Here is a 26,730-nt window from a genome sequence, read left to right as displayed (position 1 = left end):
GTCACAAGATACAAGGATTCAGTTAGTCAATACAATCAAGTTCTGACTTATAAACAGTACGTAGCAGATTCCACGCTTCCCAGAAGCAAAAGCCTGACAAAGAGCAGTTTCAAGGGAGACACCACGGGACAGACGCATCCAGTTAGTGCCACCACAGCAGACCCTGGCTGGCTTGCCTTCCAACAGGACCTGAAGAGAAGCCAAAGACCGTACTGAGCCTTGGAGAGTTAACTTACTTTTGGGGTCTTGTCTTCACTGCAATGTCGTTTGAAAGTACAATGCTAATGTTGCCCCCAGCATGACTCCCACCCACAACAGAAGCCGCTTGCTCAAACTAAGTGCTATTTTAACTTGACTCTTTGGCCTAAAAAAAGATTGGAAGTGTCAGCCCATGTGTTGTAGTTACTGGTGTCAGTAACACAGTGGGAACTCAGCAGTTCTCTGGTTATGAGTTTAAAGCGTTGATCTAAGGCCCTGTCTTGCAACTGGGATCTAGACTAAAAACACACAACCCTTACACCCAGTTATCTACATTAAGCTCTTGCAGATAGCAGATGACAGTCTGATGTTAACAATCTGCTTCTCCTCTCCTCAGTCTCTGAAGTACATTGCTGGCAAATAAATACTCCAGATTTGCAGAAGAAACCAGATGTGTACAATCAGTTTAGGACAGAGAACCCTTACCAACATCAGTTTGTAACACTGTTCCGATAAACTAATTCAACGCATGGAAAACTAGGCTGGTTTTAAGCATTTTTACCCACTACCTCTGCCTAGCCAGGCTATCACCAGGAACCAGGGGGGCTTTTTGCATGTACCCTAGAGTCACCGTCCGTGAAACCCAGCACAGCTGCACCAACACCCAACTCTGACATGAACACAGCGTGATCAGATTTTAGCTCTGTGTGAACCGCAGACCTTATATATATATGGACAACAGTATTTTAAGGCACATTGTGGAGCGTGAGAGCAAGCTAAGGCGTCCATATAGACAGTGTCTGAGTGGTAAATCCAACCTCTTGCATCTTGACTCTTACCTACATAAACCCTCTCTTTAATAAGCCAGCATGAGACGAGCAAATCTGAGTACAGGCAACTAACACAAACCACCACAAAAGTGGCCATATTGTCATCTGAACATCTCATGCTCTACTTTATTTACAGCCTCCAGGTCTGTAATCCCAGCTGGTAGTTTTAATTAGAAGTGAATGTACTTTCACAACAAATTGGACCTTCTCCTTCTTGGCCATCACTGATCTCTTCCACAGATGACTGTGGAATATGAAGAGAGAAATTCGGGGAACGTCGGGACAGGCAGTTTTCTCGTATCACACATCTGAAAAACTACCATCACTCTCTGGGCTCACAAAAGGACTTGGCAGCAAGTCGGGCTATTTTGACTGTCCAGAGGACTCTTCCCCCAGTGCCAGAGTACTAAGATACAGGCATCATGGAAGCTTGGAACAAAGCACAAACTAATGCTCTGTAGAAGTCAATACAAAATCATGGACTACAAGGCCAGCTGCAGGGGCTGTCTTTTGCTTATGGGTTTTAAGCCAAAGCATGGGATAACATGGCAAGCATCATCAGAGTACGTACGTATCTACTCTTTTGCTGTTATCGTACGAGGGCAGCTTTGCTCATTCTGTAGCCATTAGTAAATGCCTTCCTATAAAACTGCAAGTGTAGCAGAGTTTTAACAGTCTTTTTCCTCTAGCTGCTCTGGGATTTTTCCTCTCTTGGCTGTAACCAGTTGCAACCAGTTGTGAATAAGTCGTTATCCCTCTATGCAACTCACAGCAACTAAAAGAAACCAGTGTCATTATGCAAGTTTCAAAAAAAAAAAGTTTTGTTTTATGGTTAATTATCCATGGTCTATTTACAAAATAAATCAACACATTGTGCACCACCAGGATTTGTGGCCTCATTTGAACTTTGCTTTTCATTAATCACTTTAAAAATAAAAGCTAACTAGTTTTGGTGTGTTTTTTTTTTTTCCTTTTTGGTTTATTACTTGCATCTGAGTATAAATTGTAAAAATGGTTAGAGAACAAAGTATGGATTATTCACCCTCAGTTTCATGACTTACATGATCTCAGTCTTGTCTTTCTCCACGTGCCTAAACAGATGCACAGTCCAAAAATTCCAACATTCTGTAAGAAATGCAATCACAAGAAGATTGAAATATTTTTTAAACTCAAACTTTGACTTATTCCAAAAAAATAAATGGTAAAAAGCTTCCCTTATGAAACAAAAAGGTGGGCAAACATTTACAAGCACATTTAAGCTACTATAAGAGGCCAATAAAATTACTCATGTAGATACCTAAGTAATACACAAATGTTTGTGAGCTCTGAGTGCAAGGCTATTTTGTTTAGACAAAACCTACTTGCACGCAAGCTGAAGAAGGCAGCAAATGGATATCTGATTTCTTTATAGTGCTTACAATTTATACAAGAAACCAGAAATATTTTTTTCTGAAAATGTTTTAATTATATAAGAAGTTTAGATCTTGTCCCCATGTGATGACAGAGAACTACTGAATTTCTGAAAACTAGCCAATGGAGAGGCAGGAGAAGGGCATTTTTAGCTGCTCTGTTAAAAAACTAACTATATTAACACTTATTTCACTCTGATAGGGACTAAAATACATATTTGCTTAAAACTGAAATTATCCTCAGCTTCAAATAAGAAAGCTTGAACAATGTATTTGTTTCCACTACGGACTCTTCAAGTAAAACTGAAAAATAACAAAGGCTGATAAACTAGCACAAGAAAAGCATATATAACACCAGGATATCAAAATGCCACCCCCCCCCCCCCTTCTTTTTTTTTCATTTACCAGTCACCCTTAAAGACTCTTTGCCTTTACTATGAGGAACAGAAAGTCACAGTCCTCCACGCAATCACCAGTGAAACGCTACGGAAAAAGCTGTGCTGTCAGGAGGTCAAAACCTGTGGTTCTGCTGCACTCGAGACTACAACTTTTTACTTTAAAGCTCCTGAGCTGGATGCAAGTATAGAGACGACTGAACACAGCCAACAGGTATCTTTTCGAAACCGAAATGAAGAGTTGAAGCTAAGACATTAGATCATCAATACTACATATTATTACTAATAGGAGTTCAGAAAGGTAATTTTTGCTTGCCTGTTGCTGCGAAATAGAATCGTAGAGATTTGAAAAGTTAAAGAAACCCACTGCCTCCTCCTCCACTTTGCAGATGGCTGAGCTGCATTAACTTTCATTTACCCAAAGTAAATTAGCTCCTACTTAAATGAAAGTACAAATTTAAAGCTGCCTCCACCTGACTGGAAAGCACAGCAGCCGTGCCGGGAGAGGAACGGATAGGCCTTCAAAGAAAATAAAAGCCTTTTTAAGCGACTCCTAATATGAACGCCTGCCCTTGCAGCAGCGAGCTGTGGCCCTACAGCCGCTTTCTATTATAAATGCTAAATTGGGAAATGTTTAACATTCTTTGTTTAATCTTTGCAGTAGAAAGAAAAAACAGCTGATTCTCAGAAACACGACAGCCCAAACAAGCGTTATGGATCTGCCCCTCCCTTCCTCACAGCAGAACAGACCACTTCCAGCCTCAGCGGCGACTGACACTTTTTAAACAGAAATGTATATTCAGATGGATCCCAGAAGACAAGACTGAAACTCTGTCAATTTTTTTTTTTAGTCATGTAAGGGGCCTAAGGCAACCAGGATATTTAATAAAAACTGTAAGCAGAGAAATAGTTTAAGAAATACATGTAGTGAAAACTATTGGCAAAGATGGTTTCAGATGTTTTCTGCGCTGTTCTCTCTTAATGTCTTTCCACAGTCTTTCCATGAAAAGCATTATTACTTGTTTTGATTTAAATCATTATCAACGGAGTGTGTTTTTCTCTTGCTCACTGCACAGTCAAAGCTGCGAGTCCATCTATTCCGCTGCAACCAGTCACAAATAAATCAGCAAAAACTCGGGAGCGAACAGTCCTCCCTGCTGCTTACGCAGGCGAGCTCTCCTTGTATCTCGTCTCTGCAAGAACTTCCCTAAAGGGGTGAGTTTCATCATGCATCCTAAAAGCCAAATAAGTCAGAGGTTTCTTCGGTCAAAATTATGAAATAATACCCCAAAATCCAGTCCCAACAGAAACGGAACTGTTTACAGTTAGTTTTGTTACAAGATTTTACCCTGAAGCATGCTTTCTGGATTACCAAGTCTAGTTCCCTGCTCTCTTTTACAACAGGTATAAAGGTCACGTCCTAAAGAGTCGTCGTTAAGCCTCCGCATCAATAAGGTGAAGCGAGCTTATCCGTCCTTCCCACCCGTAGGCCCCAGCATTCGGTAGCTGGCAGCAACGAGCCCAGACGTCCAGGAACCAAACCCACCAGCAAAGGAGGATGTGCTCCTTCCCCAAAGCGGGCATGACGCTGCACGGCGCATCCTCTGCGGGGCTGGGGCCGACGTAGGCACTCCATCCAAACACAGCCCTCTTCTTTTAGCGACAACCGGAAAATATTAACCACTGGGCAGAAGAAAGAGCAAGGAATATCCAGGTGTCGAGTCTGCTCTAAGCGTTGTACCCATCCCGACAAACTCCTCTGCATCGCAGGAGTTGGCCGATCCTTCCCTGCGGATGTCACGGCCCACCTGTGTACATCGGATTTAACAGCAAAAGAATAGAATATACAGATTCTTGGATGGGAGAAACGACCCCTCGGCTTCGTTTGCTGTGAATCTGTGAGACAATAATTTCAAAAAGTTGGCCTGCAGGAACATTCAGTGCGGCTAGGCCTGATACTTTTGTTACAACTACTCTAAATATATTACTTCTTGCTTCATTTCTTACAGGCTTCTGTAAGTCAAAAAGACCCGTGAAACTACTGAAGGCCCTAGCAATGAATTACTGATAGCGAAGGTCACAACATTGTCATAAACTTCAACCAAAGTGTCAGAGTTGCAAAAAACACTGTTCTGAGGACGGGAGGGAGGGAGGAAACCTTGCAGAATAATTACTAGATTAAAAAAAGACTACTGTAGCTAATTCAGCACATTGCTGGATACAGCAAAATCATATTAGCTATTTTTCCAATATACCCAACCCCAAGCATGTGTCAGGGAAGAAAAATAACGAAATTTAAAAACAAAAATTAATGTAGAGCTCTTTTCATTTTTGCTGTTGCTTTTAAACCTTTAGGGTTCATATTTAACATTTTCTCTAAAATAACAAACTTGAATTTAAGAGAACTAAGGCACAGATCTTCATAGTGGCAAGACTCAAACAGCTTATGTTTAAAAATAAAACACCAGAGTCTTTTAAAGTTGTGAAATGAAGTCTTATTCATTAAAACTGCATATTAACATCTCATTTCAGAAACTGTTCAAACCATCACTTTCGCCTATTTTGCCTACAAATTTAGGAAGACAGAAGTTTCACAGGTTGCATGTCTAGCATCTGGTCAAGTCAAATCACCCTCTCCTCCATAAATTAAAATTAGGTTTCCATTCTGCAGAAAACACAAAATTCCATGATTCTGGTCACTGTTCAGCTGCGTGTATATATAACCAGCAGGCACTTCCAAGGTTTTTCTTCTTGATTAACTGGTAAATACTCAGAAAATAACTAAATGTGTGTTTGACCACTCAGGAAGGTTAGTGCTTTGTTACAACTCCACGTAAGTGTACAAAGGAAAGCTGGGGTCTGAAGACTCGGGAAGTCAGACGTAACCTAGTAACCCAACTTCTCAGTAACTGAAAAGCATGCCAATGCCTTTAAGAGGGAAATTTGCTTGTCTACTGGTAAAAGTTATCACGTTTCGTACGCCTATTCCAAATAAGTCTTCCATTGTAATTAGTGCAGACAAAAAACTTACAGACTAAAACTTTGAGAAGACGAGCAGAAAGTAATTTTCATTCAAAGACATATGACCACGCTTTTGATTAAGTTAAATGCTGGAATCGTTATTTATCATGTTCTCTGTAAAGCTACACAGTCTACGTCTTCCAAGCATTTTATTAAGGGTTGACAGCTATTAGGGACACCAGGATAAGGGATTTTAAGGAGATTACTCTCCTCCACTGCATGCAACCATGTCATGAACTGCTATTGATACGTTGGTTCAGCCCCATCTTACAACTACACAGGTGTCCAGGCCCTGTAATTCCTACAGGATAGTCTTCCAGAATTTAATCCTCTGATGACCAGTGTCATCTTCTGATTTCCAGCTAACATATATATATATATATATATGGTTGGTGCCCACAATTTGGTCTCTGTAGCAACACTGGCCTTAAGTTTAAATTATTTTTTAACCTCTTCAAATTACTTCAACACCTTCTCCCTGTGCATTTAAATCCACTTTATAAACATTAATAAAATAGCTTTAGAATATTTCTGTAGGGCACAATAAACCAAGTATCTACTAGTACAATCCCCAAGAGATTCTGTCCCGAGACAGAAATGGAGGCAGAAGAAGTTTTCCTTGCCCAGAGCCAATGCAAGGGCTGGTTGCAGAATCAGGCAGGGAATCCAGGTGTTCCGATACGCTTTTCAATATATAGGTACTCCTCAGCAATTTGGTGAAATGTACTTACACAGCTTATAATATACTTAGAGAGCTTCAAATATCCCAAATCCAGTTTTCACAAACCCCTGTTTCATTTAAAGCTTGTCTCAGGGATCGCTGTTGAAAGATGTCAGCTTTAACTATTTTTTCTACTATGCCTGAAGTGGGCATAATTCAAACTCCGGCTCATTTTATGACTCCTTGCCAATGCCAGAAAAACACTTTAAAATAACGGAGAAGCGAGCCCTATAAGTTTATAATTGACCTAATAGACTCCTGACATAATATCAACAGAATTAGCAGCATTACACTGGGGAAGAATCTGCTCAAGAATGTGCACGCAGACAAGAACGGTTTGTAAAGGGCAAAAGAAAACAAACCCCGACACAATGCTCGCAACCACAAACAGTTCAGGTCCTCGGAGAATACAGCTAGGAATAAATCGGTTGCAATAAGTACAGGAATATTTTCTTCCTGTGATCAAAAAGTATGAAGTTTTCTTTCTATTGACCCTTTTCTTCCCTTTTTTGACCCCCCCCAAATCCCTCATTTTTTATTCTTTTAGCAGGGTTATATGTTTTTCACTTGCATTTGACAGAAATCATCCCCAAAACATCTCAACCAATCCTAATCAAAAGAATCTCTGGATCTCTACCACCATCAATCACTTAAATGAAACAAAAATGAATAAATAAAGTTCAGCGCAACCTAAAATTTCACTATGCTTCTGCACTTGCTGCTGTCATACGGAGACTGACCTGACACTCGCATTAAGGTCAGGAGAGGAAAGGGAAAAAGCTGTCATTGTATACATCCAAAGTTGGGGGGGGGGGGGGGGGGGGAGAGAGGAGGAGAGAGACAGAAACACTGTGCAGAAGCCAGGGATGTTCCAGAGCGCACTGTGACAGGAAAATACTCAATAAGAATTCCTCCAGCCAAAACCAGATCTTAAATAGATCCATTGTCTTCCAGCCTGAAGCCCTTAAAAAGGCTCGAAATTAAAGTCTGTGCTGTGGGCACCCGGTCGTTCTTTCCTTTCATCAGGATTTGCAGGTTTTAATACAATCTGTCGCGAGGAAAAACAGTAGAGCTGTACAGTCCAGAGAGGTAACAAAAGCAAAAGGCAGGCAAGAGTTACATAACTGGCTTTTTACATAAATATTACAATGAGAGATATTTTGCTTTTCAGAAAGGAGAAAAAAAGATTTTTTTTTTTAAAAAAAAAAGGAAGCACAAAACCACGCCAGAGAATTCAATCCAACCTCCCTTACTCCTCGTCCCTCTTTCGCTTTGTAACATGTATCGAGTAGTTAAAGTGAGGTTTTTCTTTTCCTTTTTTCCATTAAGACTAAAACAAATCACCAATTCAGCCTTAAACACTTCATAATAGTTTTTCTCGTATTACCTGAAAAGTGCACCACATCATGGACGCTGGAAGAAAGTCTTATTTTAAAGCACAAGCAAGTCTGCCTTGCTTATCTGCAGCACAGGGCAATTAGAAATTACCATGGATGTTAAACTAACTCCCCTTTGTACAGTCTGAGAAAAGGGAAAAAAACTGCAAGTCTCCCCATCTGTTATTTCCTTTTTTTTTTCCTTTTTTTTTTTTTTCTTTTGGCTGTAGAAAAGCAAAATTATGCAAGAGCTTTTGAATGTAAAGCCTGTGTGTGCTTTTTCCCTTTTTGTCTCTGTGTACACGGTATGTGATATTGCGTAACTGAGTACAGAGTGGGCGGTTAGCATTTACTATTGATTTACACTACTCCATATAATGAATTCAGAGCTCTAAGAGAGAGACACACACGAAGAAATGCAGAGGGGCGAGATGCGGATTAAAGGTATGCATGAGGAGGGGCACCACGGAAAGAGGGGAGCAAAGCATTTCGAAACAGGATTATGCCTTTCTGAACCAAACGTGTTTTTCCCAACCTTTTCATTTTCGTGCCCTTTGCTAGAAGAGTGGACGCTTAACAAAACCCACAAACCCCTCCGTCCAAAAGCAAGGTTTCCCTCCCACACCCGCTGCCCAAATCCTATTAGAAACTACAGAAAAATACCTCTTAACGCTACTGTGGCACTTCTTGTGCTAGGTATAAAGATGCATAGGAAGCTCATACTCCGCCATAAGGGTCATTAAGGTTTCTAAGAGAAATCTTTCTGCAGTAATACTATGCATCAACTTTTGACTTACTCCTTCAGGACCTACAGGCTTGTAGCAGCACTGAAATCACAGGCACTGTGCATAGTATGTAATATAAAGTCCTGCATTTTTTGAGATGGTAGGGTAACATGGAAATATGGGAATTAGAGACTGGAAACAAGAAATGCCTGACCTATATTGCTCACTCATTAGGCTTGCCAAAATATCCCCATCGTTCTCTCTTGCACACGAGCACGCACCTGGACTCCCCAATTTAGACACAGACAGGCCCCTAGCTCTGTAAAGGGAATAATTTTAAGTCAATAAGGTGAAATTCTCTCGTTCCCACAGGTGAATGCCCACCACATTGCTCAATCCTTTGCCTCCAAGGTGAGACACGGGTTTCCAAATTCTGCCTGCTCCCACTTCACACCAGGTCCTACAAAGCATGGAAACACCACCAGGCTGGCACAGCGCTGGATGGCTGGGCATCCAGTTATTTATTCGTATTGGGCTGGGGATTTTGTTAACAGTGTCAGTGGGATTCTAGAGCATGTTAACACAGTTTCTAAAGCACACTGAAAGACTGAAGACTAAAAGGAGGTTTAGTACAAGCCACAGCAGACACCTAGCCTAGTATACGAAATGAAACCCAGTATGCTGATAACAACAACAACAACAACAACAAAAAATCAACTATCAATGCTCTTAAAGCTTCTTCTGCATTATCTTTACCAGAAGATATGCATTCCTCATATTGTTTTCTTCAAATTCTGTGTAATGGGCAACATGCTTTTTCTTTACAGGTCTGGCATCGGGCATTTTTGCAGGTCCTAAATTAGCAAAGCAAGCAAACAAAAGCCCCCAATGTTACAGGAAAGGTAAACCCTATTATAAGGAAATTCCACAGATATGCAATGTTTCTGACTATTCTGTTGTTTTTTTTCCTTTCCCCAGATCCACATCTACGAACATTAAGTATGATACTACCAGCCAGCATGCAGCCAGGATCTCTGTCTGGATGTTAGAAAAAGAAAACGGTAATTCACGGTCTTGCACGTGCTTATTAATTTTGTTTGCACAAAACTGGAATTGCATTGAAATTACCCAGAAAAGTTTTACCCAAAAAGTCATGTGCAGGCTAACTAGTCAGATCTGGCTTAAAATGAAATTGATCCTTAAAGGAAAAGATTAAGGTATTCAGGAGGAGGGACCTAGGCATGCAATCTGGATTAAGCACTCATTAATACTGATTGGGTCAACCCAAAACGTGCTCAGGTACATTTTCTTTGTTGACCAGGAGAATACTAGGGGAAAGAAATGAGACACAGAAGACACAAACTCTACATCACTGTTATGCCGTCACCAGAAATTATGCTTCACAATCAAACTTTGAGTGATGCTGTGCAAGGTGAGTGCCTCAGGAAGAGTGGACCGCAGGACCAGCTTATCAAACAGTGAGAGCCTGCATTCTTCTGAATAGTCTGCATGTGAAAAGGAACATATTTTTCAGCACCATTTATACACTTAAAGCTAGTCTGGACGTTTAGTGTGTCCTCATCTTACGGGATGCAGTGTAGAAGCTTAAAATGCATTCGTCTTCGGGACGTTATATAAAAGAGATACAGTGAGACACTAAAGAAATACCAGCTAAGGGAAACCAAGCTCGGATATCAGTAAGAGCAGCTCCAGCACTGCTATGCTTGCTTTATCATTGTCCAGAGTACACCTATATTTAAGCACTTGTTTGCATGTTAGATTATAAGCAACTGGCTGTGGATTGCACATATCAGGTTCAACCAGAGATCTGAATCCCCTACAAATAAGGGGAGACAAATTAGGTAGTTTGGTTCTGATACATATTTGTACTTGGAGGGCTATCAAGTGAAGCTGATAAAAGTTTCCATTATAATAAATTTGCCTTCAATCACTCAAAAATTTTTGAAACTTCACTACGTAAATTTTCTATTCTTAATGTATACCTAATCTGAAATGTCATGAAAACTTGAGCAAACAAAAGTTCATCTGTTTTGCACATAGGGAAGTAGAAAAAAGAACATCCAGAGATTTGAGAGAGAGGGGAAAAAACCTAGAAAGCTAAAACTATCTATAGTAAAAAGCATTAAAAACCAAAAATATGAATGGACTCATAGCTTATAGAGTCAATAGTGGCTAGATTCATGTTTCAAGCAAAAGTTTTCTACTATGATGAAAATACTGAAGTTTTAAAAAGTCCACACAGCTACGAAATCCTACCAAGTATTTTACAAAGAGCATCTTGGATACATACTTAGGTCAGAAAATCCTAAAAAAACCTTTGCGTGTGCTAACAAACTGCGCTTTTTGTATGCAACTGTATGTTACAGTCTTTAACTTCTCTGATATATGTTGTCCCTACAAGACAACATACCTGCAAAGTAGCATTATTTTTCACTATGCTAGACAGCTGGTTCGGGGCTTGGGTTTGGGGGTTTTTTTTGGGTTGGTTGTATTTTGTTTTTTTGATTAGCGCAACACATTAATAGTAGATGCCATTTGCACGTCTCAAAGCTTCTATAGCTCTGTATTTGCAGAAAAACAATGTCACTTCTCAGTAAAGACTGTATCATAAGGGAGAGACTAAGGTTATAAACAAGTTATTACTCTAGGATTTCATGATTTCGCACGTAAGCTTAATGTTTCTCCATACAGTTTCTGTCTTTTTAATGACTGTAGGAGGAGATAAGCACAGTGCTAGGTTGCCATGGGCTTTTAATGGCAAAATGAATAATAAAAAAATATTAAAATGATAGAGACAAAAAATAAATACATTAGAGATGCTTGCCAACTCTTCTTGCTAGTTAAAGAATCAATAAACCTTTTGCAGACCTCCTGCAACATGATTTTCCTTGCAGTGAAAGTAACTCGCAACAAATACGCTTTTCTTGGCAATTTACCTTCCTTTTTCTCCCACTGACTTCTCTTTCACATGAACCTTGTGGGCTCCACCATTTTGGAATGACCATGACACAGCAGAAATTACTAAACTTGCCCTACCCCTCAACCAACCTATTAAACATCTGTGATGGTGTCATTTCCTAATGGTTCTTACAGGCTGACATATTTCCAAAACGGTTTTAGTCAAAATGAATGGCAGCAAAATTGGCAAAGACTCAGAAAGCAAAATCCAAGGAGACCAGCAAAGAACTCAGAGTCAGAAAAAAAGGTCTCTGGATATTTTTGCCATGTCTGCCAGAACCAAAAGAATTGAGGTTATGTCAGTATTTCCATAATAAACCTCAGTTTTCAAGGCTGTAACTCAGCTGCAATGATCTGATCCAGACTGAAATCAACACATGCAAGGTTTTAGATTAAGAGAAATTTTTTTTTTTTAATATATTTCCCTTACTGTAAATACAATCTAATGTTATAATTTAATCTGGTAAGGAATTATTAATTTATCAGAATTAGGGAGAGAAAGGAGCAGCAAAGCAGAAAACAGAACTCAGAATTCGCAGCGAGTGCTTTCTGGGATAGCATAACTTCCCTCCCAGATATTCCCTACGAGATTTTGAAAAGACCATGTTTCTGTCGTCATTGGGGGCTCAGTATAATCCCTGTCCAAGAAACCTTAATATTTGTTTTGGTCCCTAAAAGCAAAACCTTATTTTGAAGCAAGTATAGCTGTTAGAATATGCAGCAGACTCAGAAGAGACTAGGAGGGACTCAGAAGAATTTACAGGATAGGCCAGTTAATTTTGAAGTACTGTCATTTATCATATCCATTCACCAAACATCACTCAAATACGCTACACAGGTTTCATCCTGCGGGAGTCTGAGTAACTCAGGGCTATTCGGACAACAGGTAGCTCGCACATCTGAGGAGTCCCCGAACTGCAGAGGGCAAGGTACTCCCGTGAGGCACGCGAGAGCCATGCCCAGAGCTGAGCGCATCCTCCAGCCCAAAGGCGAGAGATGCTGCTGCCGCCCCCATTGCCACAGGTCCCTGTTTCACACAGCTTTTCCACTAGCTCAAGGACAAGCAAAAGTGCCAGCGCCTCCTCTATCAGCTAAGAGATTTCCCCATAGCTTCTTATTATTCATAGACATAGGACTTCAGACTCCTCTTTGTGTTTAAGTCGGGCATCTCAACAGATGTACTAAAAAATAAGCACCTTCACAGGGTACTTCGTGTGACTCAAAGATCAAATTTATAGAGAGCACCTAGGTGACTGGAAATTGGGGCCTAACCTGAATAACATGTTAAAATAAAGAGCTTATTTTCAGGTATCAAAAGAAGAAAGCTGAGTAAAAAATGGCTCGTGCCAAGCCATGTAATGAGTTCAGGAGCAGAACCCAGATGTTCTGAGCTGCCTTTCTCTTTTTATCTGCTAGAGGAAAATTAGCTTAGACTAGATATTTTAAGAAAACTAGCGTTAAATGAGCTGAATACCACAGCAAGGCTTCCACCACTTGACATTTTAATTTTCTGTCTTTGGTTACATTTTGTCATATCGAGTACTGTTGGTCTGAGTATGAATATATACATGCTGGTGTTTACCTTTCTTCTGCTTTGCTGTGAGCTCCTCAGAATACAGAAACTTGACAATACTCATCAGCTAATGGCATATTTTGAAAACAATTAAATAAATTAAAAATAAGTGACTTGTTTGTAACAAAATACAGAACATCAGCAATAGTATTTTCTACTGTTATTTCTTCGTTTTTCCTCAAGTCTGTCAGAGCACTTTGTAAAAAAAGAGATATACTCTTATTGAACACCTTGCTCCACGAGTAGTTCCAATGAACTCATGAGACCTATTAACAAAACAATGTTATTATTCAATTACCAAACCCTGTGACATAATTATTATCAATTCTACTCACAAACGGGGTAATAAGTACACAGACTTTAAACAATTTGTGCAAGATCTCACTCTGAGCGAGTGACCAAGCTGGAAAGAGAATGCCAAACTCTTGGCTGGTAGCCTCTTGCTGTAGACACCTCAATACTACCTGTATTATACAAAGAAAAATAAAACACGGTATTGACAATTTTCTGGCATTTTTGAGCAATCTTGATTTATCTGAACACCCTCATCAAAATGTTACAGAATAAGAAAAAATTGACTTTTTAGGCCCCCCTGAATAGCTGCAATGTTTTCTTTATATCTAGTAATATTAAGACCTTTTTGACTTTAACTGCCTATATTGCAGCTATGGATTAGCCAAAGCTATATTGCTACAACAGAGAGAAAGCTGGCTGTTAAAACAGCCATCGGAGATTTGCAAACAGAAGGCTAAGATACACATATACGCATACACTCACAACATTATTTCTGAAACTTGATTTTGTCATGAACTTAAATGTTTTTCCCAATACTCTGTCACCCAAGTTCATCTGGACAGACCGTAGGACCTGAAGCAAAGATCTGAGGTGCAGCAGAAGCAGAAAGTTGACAACACAGAGCATGAGGCTTGTTGTAAAATAGAAACCAGAGGCTGCACTTTCTCAGACTGTGGCTCAGGATTTTTATTTTATTTACTTATTTTAAGGTAAAATTACAAACATTATCCTTTGTTTCCATCCTCTGACTTCAACCCCAGAAGAAACTACACAATGCCTTGTATTAAGCAGATGATTAGAGATAGCAAACCTTCTGTCATAATTGCTGCTCATACTGGAAAGAAGTTTTCTTACCTTTTTACTACGTTTGCTGAGAGCCAACAGTGTCATCCCCTCAGTCATTTCAGTGTCAGCTACTCTTTTATTATACAGAATGCAAGTAATAATGAAACTGTGCTGATCTGCTAGCTTTCACTCTATATAGTGTCTATATTTATAGGCTTATGCTTCTATTTGAATCTATATTTATCTGCTTTATCTGCCTACAGTGCATCTGTTTCTCATACACACAGACATATATACATACACACGCGTGCATGCACACAAATATACAGACATATATAAACACACATACGGGCATACCCAAGAATATGCATGCTTACAGTAGGCTTCTGTTCAACAGTGAGATTTGTATAAATATAAACATATGTGGTATACACAATATAAATGAAGACACATGCACAAAGAAAATCATAAACAATTATATGAATATGCCTTGCTGGCTTTAGGAAGGTTTATTATTCAGCAGGCTGCCTAGTCAAGAGGATTGTATACATTTAGTTTCCTTTACATGACTCTGCTGCGGTAGCTTTGCAAGCAGTAGCAATTTTGCTGTTATTTTGCCTGGAGTTTTTTCTGCCTAAGCTTACTTGGCACAGTTGTGAAATCACTGCCGTCCTGTCTGTAGACTGATTCCCTGTCGGTACCACTAGCAGTTTCCCTCAGGCTAGTCATTAAAAAGGCCGGAGTTAAGCCACCCTGTGCCAGTTCAGGAGACCATCCCCCAGAGGGAAAGAACAAGGTGCAACTCCAGATCCAGGTCAATCTGGCAATTTTAAGACCAAACATTCTCTAGGCCTTAAGAATAAACAACATTTTCCCAAATGACCAGAAGATAAACAGGGGTATTCACCTTCACAGGAGCAGAAACCAGCATGCCACACTTCCCCGCATCACCTGAGAGAGTTGCAGGTATTCTGCCCCATCACTTAGGTCAGACCTAGGTCTGCCTCAACCTTTCTTCTTGCTAGTTCTGTTAAGTCTATCAGAACTACCAGAGGAGACGACTGAACTGAAGTCTGTGACACTGAGGTCTCTATGGTGCCGTAATGCGATAAAGCCTGCATTAGGCCAGTTACGTAAACAGATCATAGCACATCTCCACTGGAGGATCTTAATTCAGTACTCGATTCGTTCACATCCTACCATCGCAAAGGGGTGTTGGAGGAGGAGGTTCCACAAGGTGAGAGCAACGTTAAGCAACAAAGTCACTAGGGGTTCCTTTCTGTGTCCCTCATTACAGAAGCTATATTTTGGCTTCCCAGTTGCTCCTAAGGCAGTGAAAATGAACTGCTGATTCAATACAGGACCTCTGGGCTCTTCTGAAAGGAGCAGGAATCCCTAAGCCAAAAGCTACTGGATATATTGGCTAAAGAAATAAGATACATAGAACCCACTGGGTATCAAGGGCAGTTGAAAAAAGACAGCCTTACCCATAATCTTTTTGATATCCTGCAAAACTTCAAATATGGTGAAACAACATATCTTGGCAATCTACAGGAGTAAAGAAATAGCAATTTACAGGAGTAAAAAACTATACTCAAGTCTAAAAAAAGTCTACTCTGAAATCCAGGTAATAAGTGTATTAACTAGTAACTTAATGGACAAACATATTAAGGTATATTTAAAAACACCAAAGAAGTTCTAAAATATCCTATAACTCAAAATCAGGAAAAAAAAAAAAAAAACCACCTTAAGAAGACATTTTATGCCAAGATTGTGTTGGATAACTAAACCAGAAATACTACTTCCTAAATCAAAGACTTCTGGATAATTCTTTCATTCACTTGATCATACTGAGGAACTGCTCCTGTAGTAATTTTATGCTTATCTGGCATGAGATGGTCCATTTGAAAGAGTTTTCAGAAAATCTACAAAGAAGAAGGCATTTAAATATAATATATACTTGCCACGTAGGCAGATTTTCTACGTATCTTAATTTAATTTCTTTTTGGTCTTAATATTCCAATTTCTTAATCACTATACTGAACTGCAGCTATTGAACAAAACTCCATTCATACTTTCCTCACTGTTTAAGTTACCCCTTATCCCCTGATGGCTGACACAACCATTTTAAAATTTAAAAAATATAATTCCATCCTCTTAACTTACTTATTTTTTTTAATTGCTCAGCACAACTTACGTAGTAACAGCATCAACGCTACTTGAAAAGTTTTGCCATCTAGAAGTAAAATACCAATTTGAAAGAGGGAAGAGACAGGATTTTCAGTTAACTTCTGCATTATCTGAGCACCATCGATCTGGTAGGGTTTCTTATGAAAATACTACCATACTGCTAAAACTGACAGTTTTGTGATAACTGCAATGACTCTGCATTTATGTTATCGTTAGCAGTGACCATTTAGCAACTAGTCCATTCATTTTTTTTTCTCAGCAGGTTATTTTATAGTTTTAGTGTGCTTAGGAGCATTTCTAAATTGAAAAACATTATTTAATTATTCAGGTGGCAACAGATTTATTGCAGAATATAGTTTCTCTTTGAGGGTGCCCTACAATGCACCTTTATACATATAAGAAACTATTTAAGCATTTCTTTGATGCACAAATGTACAAACTCCTACCTCATTTGTTCGGCATTCTTTGAAATTCTGTAGGTAGAACATAAAAGGAATCTGTTTAATGCAAACTCTCTCCTTTCTTATGACAAAGAGAATGAATATTATCAGAGTTCAAGAAATGCATCCTTTTCTCTGTATACAATGCACTGAAAAAATATAGGCTGGGACAAACGTCTAATACACCTTATATTGCTCGAAGGAGAACTGCTATGTTAATACATAAATACCTCTCAATTTTTGGCACATTGTCTGCCAATATATCTTAATCTCTGACATACATCTATCCCTCCTTAGGAATCCTTCTATTAGATTTGCTAACTGATACGTATGATCTTAAACATACCATATTATTTTTTGGAGAAGATTTAATGGTATGTTAAAATTCAAATTAGATAAAGTAACCCTCTACTTCCAAATAAATTAAACTGTAAAAACTTAAGCCCTATCCTTGCCTCAACAAAAGAGTCATGTCATTTTATGCTGATGCAACTGTATGGGTTTATAACTCAATCTTGTATTAGTATAACTATACCCATGCATGAAGTTGATCTAGTATAATTACTTCAGTAAAAACATCCATCCTTTCAAAGAGAACAATTATATTAGTATAAAATCTGTGCACATACCAGGCCTTAGTAGAGTCTGAGACCTCCTAAGACAAAATGGTAAAGACCAGCTGTCTATTCCCATGGTCACAATTCCTGATTAATCTCAACAAGCTCAAACTGCCCCAAATGTATTAGACTTAAAGCAAGTAAACCACGTGGGCTGTGCACTAACGTGTGGAATCAGAATTTCAGAGACCAACAATGAGCACTTAAAGATTAAAAAACATTATTTGTCCAGTTTCTCAAAGGATAAGCAGTAACGAGAAATTATAAAAGGGAATTCTTCTGTTGGGTTTAGTGGGACAAATTCAAAGAATGACATGGACATTGTAACCCAAACAGGTCTGTTTAGCAGCTCTTCTTAGAACAGGCTGAAATCTCATCCGCAACAACTGATCAGTGCCACTTCCTAACAAACAGGAACTTAAGCTGTAGATATACAAGCACAACTTGGCACCGTTATCATTCCTCCACGTGGTAGAAACTTTCATATGGCAAACGCCACTTAAAATTTGGAAGCAGGGTAGGCAGTACGCTTTCCGAAATATGCCATTCCACCACTATCTCAAACATTTTATCCATAACCGTAACAGAAGACTAAAAGTGTGACTTCGAAAAGTCAGTAACAGAAACAATAGAGCTGTACTAAAATGTGAATGCTGCAGGAATGCCTAGCTTAGCACAATGCATAGGTTTTTCTTTCTTTTTTCTTTTTTAAAGCACCTCCAAGTAGCATAGATGATTTAAGAACAAAGTACGCTCTTGAAACTGAGATATCAACAGATGAATTTTAAAACATTATAAAGGACCTTCCCAAATGGCAGTGCTCCAGGGCTGTAGCACTGAGTTTGATATATCTTTTCAGGACCTCCTAGTCCTTTATAACCCTCAAATACTCTGTGATTCTCTGAACACAGAAAAACAGCCTTATTCCTCCTTGGAAGCCAGCAGAAACACGTTCTTGAGAAAAAGAATAAAAAAAAAAAAAAAAAAAAGAAAAGAAAAAAGTGTGTAACTCTGTAGATCATCTTGACCAAAATAATGAATTACCTCAACAAATAAAACGATGGCAAAAACCTAAGGAACTATCTTAATCCTATCACTATTAACTTCAATTGATCATCCCCACTTTCCTGGAGAATCGTTACAAATCACTTGTCTCCTTACACAATGAAAGAGAAGTATCCTCCTCCCTGCAGTAAGCACTGAAAAGGTATTGAGTAAGATTTTTGTAGATAACTATCTTGGGAAGTTATCTTGAAGGCTCAGAGGGAATCTAAGCAATGTGTATAGATACCTGATGTGGGGCAGTAAAGAAGACCAGGCCAGGCTGCTCTCCGTGTTCTCCCACGAAAGGATAACAGAGAATGGGCACAAATGGAAATACAGGAAATTCCATTTAAACGTGAGAAAAAAAATTTGATGGTGAGGGTACTCAAACACCAGAATGGTTGCACAGAGAGACTGTGGAGCCTCCATCCTTGGAGATACACAAAACCTAACTTGACACAGCACTGAGCAACCTGCTCTAGGTGATGCTGCTTTGAGCTGGAAGATTAGGCTAGCCAATCTCCATTGAGCCCTCAACGATTCCGTGAAATTTTCTTTTCAGATATGAATTTAGGAGCTTTACCAAAACATATTAAAATATCTTCCTGTGCATGGCTTTATTTGACTTGGTCCTGCTCAGAAATACAAAGCTTGACTCCAGGCTGTATAAGATTACAGAAAAGATGGGAGAAGTATCAGTATGCTTTTATAACGCCTTCGGGAGAAGCAAAAGGCGCATCCTTTATCATGTACTTTGTTTATGATAGCTGTTGGAGACTGATAGAGACTCAGGTCACCATAAGCTATACCCTATCTGATCTCCCTATCTCTGCGTGACACCTTGCTTTAGAAATCAAATCTTCATTCTGCATCTCAACAAAGCCTAAAGACTCTTTCATCCATCTGATGTAAATATGTCCAAGAAAGAAGTAACGATCTTCTGTGCACATTCAACCACGTATCTTTTTCTAGGCTAACAGACACTTCTGAAATTCCAACATGTGAATGAACAGATCTGACCCAACTGATTTACATCATTAATACTAATCTGCAAGCTCTCTTACCTACCCTAAATTAAATTTCCAGAAAGTATGATTATTTACAAGCCAAGATAAAAGAGTGATATAATTCCTAAGAGTCTTAAAAGTCTTTCCATTATTTCTCTTTATTTGGTACAAATAAGAACTAGAAAGAGTCGCAGCAATTGCAGCACAGAAAAAGATGAAGCAATAATCATTCCACTGAGGTTTCAAAGCCAGAAAAACACAGGCAGATACTAACCACCCCAACGAGAAAAACTGTATCTGGAGAACCCCAATTGGATGCATATAGAGCTACCTATATTCCTAAGAATTAAAACCAAACATGCCAAAGCAATGAAGCAAAATACAGCAAGGGCCAGTTTCCTTTCTCACTCATGACCTCTGGTCCTCTGATCTCCTCCAAAATGTGGGGAACAGCACTAAATGCTAAATATAATAACAGAGTCAGAATCCTTTGGCTTTTCTACCAGTCTAAAAAATGCTAATTTTAAAAGACAGTATTCTCAGGCATATCAATCTTTGGAAGTTTTTTACTAGAGCACAGTGCTACTGAATTTTGAGCTGCTCAGAATTAAAATTAATTTACCTTCTTGGGATTTCTGTAAGTATCTACAAGTGAGAATCTTCTCAGACGTGATTGCTAAAAGATGTGATATGCTCTACAACAATTGATTAGAAGAAATGCTTGGACAGCAGTGTAATTTAAAAAGAGTTTTCATCATTACTGTCCAATTCTGTTTTAAGAAGAATTTGCATTTGGACTGTCCGTCTTCTATTTTCAACTCGGAACCTTTAAATTCTTTATGTGGCCAGGAGGTCATGCTTTTACAAGGGCTACTTTTGAGGGTTTAGAAAATCATTAATAAAGGGTTCAATAAACATTTATTAGCTGTTATAAAGGATTGAGTGGAACAAGCCAATTGATGTTTATAATAATCTATAGATAAATCGGTGATGTGCTTACAAAATGTGGAATACATATTATCCGTCTCAAAAATGTTCTTAGAATATTGATAAATCATATATAAACTTTTATGAACTGTTTATAAAGTGTGTAATCAATATAAGTGTAGCTGGATAAACAATTCAAGAAAGAACTTGCAAGAAGGCTATTTACAGCACCTGTAAACACACATAATACTTCATTGTGCAAAGACTGGAGTAATAGTCTACTGTTTTCACAAGGATTAGTCCTTCCTATCCCTCAGCTGGTGATCCAAATCTTATCTCCCCCTCCTGCATAGTACCTACAGATATCTCAAACATCCAGGAAAACCGAGCAAATGGCACCCATAGTGACATATGGACCATCAGCTCCCACAGCAGCAGCAGGGAGCCATATGGCTTCAGAGTTTCAAAACCTTGTAGGAAATGCCATCCCTAAGGAACACCAGGGAGTATGTATGGAGGGGGAATTTGTGACTCTCCTTAAGGAACTTAACCAATGAATGGATTACTGCTGTGAATGCATGCAAGTTTTACCTATGTAACAATTGTAATATTGACAGTATTTATCTCTTTACCCTTGCGTAGTCATAAATTATGCATTCTGCTGTTAAATCAGTAGAAGTCCTTTAACGTCAGTCAAATGACCTCACATTCATCGAAAGCAGAACCTGGTCCTGAAGGTCATGGCAGTGACAACATAACAAAACGGAAATCTCGTGTGAGAAGGCATTGCAGAATTTCACGGCACATTAATTAATCTTTTCTGATTGCAGTAAGGCTTTCACTTCATTGACATACACTAAATAACAGAGACAACTACCAGTCCTTACTGTTGTTTTCTCAAAAGAGGTTTCCTTGTGACAACGAATGCCCATCCAAGAAGTTATATACTGTCGGGAAGTTTACGGGAAGAAACACACCAGATATTACCTACTGAAAAATATAAAGAATGAGGCTTATACCTCTAACTATGTAATTTTACCAATGTTAAGACTAGAGTGTAACTTCAATGACTCCACTCCTGGTTCACGTTTCTGCATGAATCATAGTTCTGCTTTAATAGTAGTATCATATATTGACTATTTTCAGTAGAAAGTATCAAGATTATCATGCTCCAACAAGAAGTCTATGTTTGTAGATCTATGACGAGAAGAGGATTGTCCATTTTTCATTATTTAGCCTCTAATTCTACTATTTTAGGCAGCCAAGTGACCTACACTATCTGAAATTCAAGCACAGCTTCCTATCTAACACCACTGACTGAACCAGTGCGCTGCAGTTCCACAGGTTTTCCCAGAAGCACAACTACAAAGCACAATTCTGCAGTATGATGGTTATGCACAAGAAAATACAGATAACATATCTGGTTTGGGAAACATTGTCAGGTGAATACATTGCCCCACGTCAGCTCTGACCACGTCAGATTAGCACATCAGAAAGACATTATGGTTCTGATGGGAGAGTAAGTGAACACAGAAACATATTACATTGAGTACAGGAAAAATCTAAGGGCATCGTAGAAAAGCTGGAGAGAGTGATTATATAGGCTCCGGGGGATACCAGCAATTATGAAAAGGACATTGCCAGCCACAACTGAAAAGCAAAAAAACAAAGCCAACAATATGGTATTAATCACATGCCCTGTCTGCGTATGATGCCAAACTATTCAAAGCACAGAACATTCTTTATTCACCTCGCTTTATATTGCTGAATGAATATAGCATTTATGAAAATGAGAGATTAAAAACATTGATATTAACCAACCTGTGGGCCAAATCCGACTTATCTTATTGATGCAAGTTGTTCCACTGATTTTAATAGATGTAATTACTATTGACTTCAACAGAGCTACTCGCAGAGTTAGGAGGGCAGGATGTGGCTCATTGCGTAACCAAGCTTCCTTTACTACCATGAATGGTGCCAACTCATAATTTCTGATGCAACCCTCCCTGCTTTTCCGGTAATGGATCCCTCGAGCAGAAACAACTGTCCGCACCAAACTTTGTGATACTTTTGATGCGAGGACAGTAATAACTTGAATTAAATGACCGATTTTATTTTTACTCACCTCTTCAGAAGCAATAGACACAACCCTCTGACACAGAGAACTTCATAGCACAGCTTTATTGTTCATTCCTCCAATTCCTTATGAATGAAACATCTGGGTGGGGCTGGAATTAAACTTCTGCAAGGACTGCGTATCCTCTGATGATTATAGTATATTTGAAAAGGATAACGCAAACTAAACTGATTTACAGTAAATCTCGTGGGCACAGGAATAGAACGTTTCCAGCAACAGGTTTCAAGCAGCGGATAGCCCTTCTGAAGGAGATTAGACTCATCCCATTCTCCCTACTTTCAGATTTAAACGCGGAGTCTCATTTACGACCACACCTATTTTCTTCTGCAGTATCCCTTAGCACCATGTCAGAATGGAGGAGATTTGAGGGTCAAAAAGAGAGACTGCAACAAACAACATGAGGAAGAAAAGAGAAGGGAATCACCTTGGGTTTTGACAGCTGAAGAGTGATGCTAAGGATGCTGCCTTTTAGGGGCTCAGTCCTTGTTCTTCAGCCATACTGCTTCAGTGCCTCGAGGTAGGGGCCGTTAAACATGTCAGATGGCATGAAGCACGTGCGAAGCAGAGGAAGGCAGAAGTCTGTAACTCTTTTTTCAATAACTTATAACTGAAGAGGCAGCAAACCAGTGCTTTATGGCAGTTAAACCCATTGGAATATACTCTAAGCCAAGAACGTCTGTCTTCAGTCCCAGCCTTCCACAGTCCACTTGCTACAGCATATTCTGAATGGCTATTTATGCCGGGGACCAATTCTAATCTCATTCTTATTTTATTATAAAATTTAAGTTATCTCCATCAATCTCAAATTCCTTTGTGGGCAGCTGAGATAAGAACCAGTCTGAAGATGTTCTGCTGCACTGGTTCTCACTCCTCTCAGTGAGAGGTTATTCACTGTCCTCTGAAATTCCTCACTGGCTCCTGAATGTAGTTATACATTCAAAGCTGACACAGATCTATATATTTAAGGACGCAAATTTCAGACACTTGAAAAAAAAAAAGTGATCTTTTCTTGCAGAGCAAATCTTTACATGTAGGACATTATGAAATTCTTCCGTGTTTTGTAGAAATACTACAACTAGGCTTAGATCCTGTTATAACTAGGCTTAGATCCTGTTATGTGCACATTTTTTAAACTATTATTATCTCAAGCACACTGAATAATGGTTAATATTTCAGATTTTAAAATACAGCGGAGCCTCAATTATCCAAATTCAGTGAACCCAGACAAGGTTTTGCCCCTTGTCATTTATTAATTAAATGGTAAATTGCTTCTATTACTAATTATTTCCACAGATCCATGGGCATGCAGGGCATTTTGGTTACTGGTAAACGCGATTATCGAGCTCTATTCAGTGTTCTTCCCATGTTCTTCAGATAATTGAGATTCTGATGTACTCTGAAAACCATTTAAAGCATTTTTTACAATGTATTACTGGAGAGCTTCCAGGTCTTGTAGGTCCTCTGGGGTAGAGGCATCCCCAAGATTGTGGGAGGCAGCACTCTTGACAAGCCAAAAGACAGGAAAGTGTGTCAGCCAATACATAAAACAAAAGGAAAACTATTTCTTAGCGCACAATCTGACAATTTCTAATCCCACCAGTATATTAGTTTGAATGAGTGACTGATTGTCTGAATAGGATGCTAGCAAGTCAGGTATTATGTTAAATTTGCTCTTTTTTGTGGCTGGTCTCTATTCAAGGGAAGAGAAGTTTACCTGAAGAATCCTTTAGATGTGAGGGATCCTACAAAGGAGAAATGATTCCAACTAGGGCAAAACGGTCCAGACTTAAAAAGACTATCTGAGAGATCTTAAAGCTAGAAGCACAGAACTGTACACAGACCAGAAGGATGCATCATCTGTGGGCGAAACCATGAGAACTCTGTATCTTTGTAAAGAAGAACAGGACATAAGTTGATAAAATTCAGGTACCGAATTCAGCAAAGAGCTGCCTCAACAAAGTCCGTTGTCACTTTGAGCAGAGTATCTAAACAGATAGCCAGGTCAAATGTGTGAGCACTTCAGTACACGACCTAAAGTCTAAGGACTAAGATAAGAGAAGTGCAACACTTTTTCAAAGAATAGACTTCTCTAAGACACAACTTCAGCAGCTGGAGAAGATGTTGTACGTTGCAATACTAGGGTGTGTTTCATAATAATCACAGAGTAGGATGCACAGGTGAGGGACTGCTGCTGTGAATTGAAGCATATATACATAAAATGAATAAATGAAAATTTACAAGTACCATAAAATCTCCATGGTTTTTAATTCCAGGCCTAAAAAGAAAGAGAATGGTGTTAGAATCATACTACACAACATCCTACCAATATGCTGACAGTGACTATGAGATGCAAAACGGAAGACTTGAGAGGCAGCAGCTAGCCAGAAAACCTATGAAAGAAGGAGCAACTTTGCTTTAGTGCTAAGATCACTAAACCTACTTTAATATGTGCGTATTAAAGAACTACCTTGTAATAATGAACATAATGCACGTAAATTCAGTTCTCTATAGGACTGAAAAAATAACAAAATCCACTACAGCAATATGTAATTTCAGAAAAAAATCCTATTTAAAATAAGAAACATAGGAAAAGGAAATTAAAACGAAGGAGCTAAGGATAAAATGCTTTAAGATGCTACTGTTAGAAGATACGTTATCAGAGATTCACGTCTCTTACAAGAGGAAAGCCTTACCTTAGAATAGCTGTAATAATCCTGACCCCCAGTTGTCTGCCTCAATCATTCTGAGGAACATCTCAGCAGTTTGTCTGGCAGACACAGCAAATTACAGCCTGAGGTACTAAAGAAATCCCTAAACAGTTCTGATTTACCTGAATATGCTAAGGTTGTAAACTGTCATAATTTGGTTGCCACTTTAGATGAAAATCCTTTGCAAGAGGGCAAAAATCTCCAGGAGAAAAGCATGGTACAGTTCCTGTAGATGCAGGAACCTTTACAGTTGTCCTACAGTAATTCATTGCTACTGTTTACTCAGAACTTCCAAAACAAATGTATAACCGCATGTAAAAAAAAGAAAATAATAGGATTTTTTAAAAGTGAGCCAAGTGAGGGGATTTACTAGAAGTAAGAAGAAACCATCCCAAAAGAGGAAGTCATATGTAAATGCAGAAAGCAGAAAAAGGTGTACATTTTGATGATTTTTTTTTCTTTTAAGAAAGCAAATGTAGAATAAGGCAGGCCCATGAAAATGTTGAGGAACAGCTTTTTAAAGCCATAAATAACCTTTCTAAACACCTTGCACAGGTTTCTTCCAACAGACGAGGTGTAAAAGAGTGTTCAAAGAACAAAAACCCCAAATTAATTCTTTGTACTTGCATTCATTATGGAGAAGTTTAAAAAGGTTTGCAAGTGAAACCCCTTCTCTGGAAGGTCAAGTCTGAGAAAATGTATAATGGAAAGAATAAATGGTTCCCATCTAACAGTTATAAAGAAACTCAGACATGAAAGAGCTTAACTAATAACGCTTGCACATAATCAGGGTGGGCAACAAAAGAATGGAAAGTGATTTAATGGCAATAGTAAAAAAAGGGCTTTAGGAAGACCCACATAGATCAGTTGGTCTATATTCTATGCTATAGAAACCGGTAGAAAATATGTTAAATAATAACAGACACATGGGCAGATAAAACAGGAAAGATTCAACATGAGCTTTTGCAGAGGGAAGTTTTGATTCACAAATCTACCGGAGTTCTCTGAAGGAGTCAATGGGCATACGTGTGAGAGATTCAAGTAGTACTAGTTGCTTAAAAAAAAGAAAAAAAAAAAAAAAAAAGATTAAAACCCTCACCAAAGACTCTAAAAGAAAGTTATCATGACATAAGAGAAAAGAGACTAAATATTCATCCAACACAATAGGATTTAATTTAGCTATTACTACACAGGAAAGACAGCATGGAACGCTTGTGGATATACCCATGAAAGCACCAGCTCAATACTCAGCATTGATCATACAGGCAAAAAAAAAAAAAAAAAAAAAAAGTTGGGAATTATTAAGAAAGAACTAGAAAATAAAGCTAAAAACATAATTATATCCTACTAATA

At 38.7% G+C, this 26,730-nt stretch overlaps 1 protein-coding gene across 3 annotated transcripts in view; it reads right to left on the bottom strand.

Annotated features, from left to right (window-relative positions):
* The window catches only part of ZBTB20 (zinc finger and BTB domain containing 20), a 469,974-nt gene that overhangs the window by 239,205 nt on the left and 204,039 nt on the right, over nt 1-26,730 (bottom strand). Inside the window, exon 5 of one of the 3 annotated variants that reach the window (XR_015705074.1) lies at nt 2,095-2,153. The exons of the other annotated variants lie outside the window; for them this stretch is intronic. The gene's annotated coding sequence lies outside the window, so the exon portion shown is untranslated. Of the gene's footprint in view, nt 1-2,094; nt 2,154-26,730 lie in introns of those variants that run through there. 3 annotated transcript variants of the gene reach the window in all.

Source organism: Nipponia nippon, unplaced genomic scaffold, assembly GCF_047370975.1.
Source record: "Nipponia nippon isolate SJK-2023a ecotype South Korea unplaced genomic scaffold, ASM4737097v1 scaffold_2, whole genome shotgun sequence".
Lineage (NCBI taxonomy): Eukaryota > Metazoa > Chordata > Aves > Pelecaniformes > Threskiornithidae > Nipponia > Nipponia nippon.
The sequence above is the reverse complement of the archived record's forward strand: the minus strand, read 5'-3'. Positions and strand labels throughout refer to the sequence as shown.